A 3,537-nucleotide genomic window follows, 5' to 3' on the forward strand; every position below is an offset into this window, starting at 1 on the left:
ATTATAGTAATTGGTTTTGTCTGCTCAAGCTGCTCTTTGAAATCTTCTGTTCAGCTCTTTTATCTTGTCATTTCTTCCATTAGCTTTAGCTACTCTCTGCTCAAGGGCAAGTTTCAGAGTCTCTTCTGTCATCCATTTTGGTCTTCTCTTCTTTTCTCTTTTTAGTGATTCTCTTGCTTTCTTCATGGATAATGGCTGCTGGAAGCTATGTCCTGGTATTTCAAACCCCAGCAGGTCCCCAGGGTGGGCAGGTTTCAGGGGAGCGTCCAGACTAAGATAGACAAGGAAGAAAGGCCTGTCAGTCTACTTCTGAAAATCAGACAGTGTGAACCTCACGGACCACAACCGAATTACTGTCTGACTTCCTTGCTTTGGACACATCATCAGGAGGGATCCAGTGCTGGAGGAAGAGACCGTGTCTGGTGAACCAAAGGGCCAGCGAGGGCCAGGGAGGCCTCCAGAGAAATGGGCTGGAACAGAGGCTGCAACAGTGGCTTCCACAGTGCGCTCAGTGGTAAGGGCCACGCAGGACTGGGCGGTATTTCCTGCTGTGCCCCGGCTGCAGGCCACAACTCCATGGCAGCCGACAACAGGAGCGTGAAGAAGCATCAGGGACATTGCACCAGATATAGGAAGACTAGTGTCGTGTGCTCTCGTGAGGCTTATTACTGATACTGTGTCCTGTCCCATCGCAAGGAAAGGAGCAACGGCCTCACCAACGCTGTCTTGTTCACAAGTCCCTGGTCCCCTGCTTTCCCATTGAACACACATAAAGCTACATCTGCGATCACAAGTTCTCTGTAGAACAGGACAGTCTGGAATTCTTTGAAGAAACGACATGAAAGGATTTAAACTTTTCTGGGGTTTGCATGCTGTTTGTCACTGAGACTGGCTGGGAGGTGGCAGGGCGGGAGGGGTGTCCTCTGCACTACAGGCTGAAAGAGCTTGGACGGACACAGGAAAGAGAAGGAATGGGACCCATTTTCCTCTTCACAAAGGAGCTGGCATTGTAAACACCAAGCCCGGCACTGCTTTCCCGGTCCACAAGAAGAAATGGGAAATGACATTTATCCTTTTGAGCAGAGGGACAGTTTGTACCTAGCAACCCAGACTACTCTCACTGTGTAGGTCTCCAGCGTTGAGTGGCACTTCCTTCTCAACCGCCAGCCCCATCTCTTCCCTCTTCCAGCTCAATTACTCATATTCTAAGTCTGTGTGCTCAGCTGTGTTTCCACCAACCCGTCCCGAAAGAAGAAGTCAAGAGTGGGGCCCGAGCAGCAGTGCGGTTCCTTGTTTGTATGTCTCTGTCGGGAGCAGTCACAGGTTGACACACATGACGACTCTCCCATTGTGTGCACACGCACTGAGCGCCGCTCTGCCCAGGTGCTTTAAGGAGATGATTTCATTCCGGGTGCTGTTGCTCTCCTATTGTTTATGTTTTCCAACATAATAGGCACTGGTTTGTGTACATCTGCAGCCAATCCGTCTCTTTGTCAGCTGTGCTTGGGGAACGCTCGCTGACTCACGTCAGGGCTGACACCTCGGTGGAGCGTGACGGGTGCTCCCTCCTCACCTGCGTGACAGTCACAGGACTGCAGCTGGCGCGGGGCAGGTGGGGTGAGAACCCACCCAGGGCCTCTGGTGGGGGTCAGGGAGAAACGAAATCCTGGCCAGAGAGGCAGCATGAACTGCGGGGGCGGACAGCTTGGTGTAAGGGCTTCCTGGACAGGGATCCAAAGAGAAGTGGCCTCTGGTGCCTTTCTGAGCTTACATGGCACAGTATTTGTGACGATACAGTATTGTCACCACTGGAAACAATGGAAAAAACCATGTCCTTCAAGGCCAACCAAGGGTAACACATCAGAGGACTACAAAGCCGCCTGAGCGCTTCCAAGCTCAGAAATTGAAACGACGTACTTCTATTTTTGCTCTCATCACAGGCATTTCTCCCGAGGGCCCCCTCCGTGGCATTAATTCCACTCCCTCTCTCAGACGGACAGACGCTCTCGTCATTTCTTAATTAGAAACCCGAGAGATCACGTAGGTGTGTGCTCTCGTCGTAAAGCTGAGGAAGCTGGAGCCAAGCAAGGCCACGTGATGGACGTCAGGGGTTGGCCAAGGCTGGGCCAGCGTGCCAGCAGTGGCCCTGAGGTGCAGAGACTTCCACAGAGCGAGGAACGGCTCCCTGTGGTGCTAAATTATAACACAGACAGCAGCTGAGCCAAGTCAGAGCCAGGGCCAGGGTCCTTCCATGTCCTCCCCTCATCTAGTGGGCATTGCTCATGAGCAAGAACCCTACTGCAGCCCTTTCCCTACTGACCCTGCCGTCCCCTTCGGGAGAGGATTTGCTAGATGAAGGCCCCCACCCGGTGGACAGGTGAAGGGCGTGGTTTAGAAGACAGGAAGCAACAACCATGCGGAGAAAAATCATAGTGGCTCTCACTGGTTATGTCATCAGTTACCATCAAGTCAATTCTGAGGTACGCAACCCCACACGTGCAGAGCAGGACTGCTCCACAGGGTTGGCAGTCCCCTTTCAAAAGCAGATGGCCAGGCCTGTCTTCCCAGACACCGCTGGGTGGGTTCGAACCACCTATCTCTCAGCTGGTAGTCAGGCATTTATCAGTTCATGCCGCCCAGGGAGTGGACGCCAAATGATTTATAGGCTTCCTTGTATTTCATTCTCAGAGCAGCTGTCTGACTGAGTCAGGGGTTGTTATCCCTCAGTTAATAAATGGAGAAACTGAGGCTGAGAAATGTTAAGACCACCAGCCCATAGTTAGACCACAGCTTAAGTGATGGAGACAGAATTTGACCCTATGAGCAAAGACTCAAGCCCACACAGGACTCCTCCAAAAACTCTCTGTCACTAAATACCTACTAGGAGACCTGGGTGGTGGAAGTGGTTAAATAAAGCATTTGGCTTCCAACCAAAAGGCTGGTGGTCCAAACCTACCCAGAAGCACCTTGGAAGAAAGGCCTGGGGACGTACTTCTGAAAGATCCCAGCGGAAAACCCCGTGGAGCACAGCTCTACTCTGACACACGGGTCATCACGAGGCAGATTTCACTCAGCAGCAACTCGTTTTAGGTGCCAAATCTGGTTAAAATCTGAAAGGAAATCACAGAGCAAGGTGTTCACCTGCTCTCCAGGCAGGTGCGATGATAAGCCTGCAATGTGACCGAGCAGCAGTACAAGTAAAAGCTCTGGAAGCTTCCGGTGAGTTCCCTCCAGAGTCAGTGAGAAAGGAGTGGAGGGGAAGGGGACCCTGACCGTGGAGAAACTCGACAAGCACTACCTCATTAGGTACTCAAGGTCAACATCCACAGTGATGAGTCATGCTGGTAGCACATACCCTTGACACAATGTGTGAAAATGGCACTTGACCTCTACAGTCTTCCTCGTGAAATCCATAGGCCAAGTCTGACCATGAGAAAAACATCAGATAAATCCAACTGAGGGGCAGGCTACAAACTATCTGACCAGTCCTCCTCAAAACTGCCAAGGTCAGCAAAGCCAAAGAAAGCCTGAGAAACT

Source organism: Orycteropus afer, unplaced genomic scaffold (assembly GCF_000298275.1).
Source record: "Orycteropus afer afer isolate SDZICR_OR568_19922 unplaced genomic scaffold, OryAfe1.0 scaffold00413, whole genome shotgun sequence".
NCBI classification, from domain to species: domain Eukaryota; kingdom Metazoa; phylum Chordata; class Mammalia; order Tubulidentata; family Orycteropodidae; genus Orycteropus; species Orycteropus afer.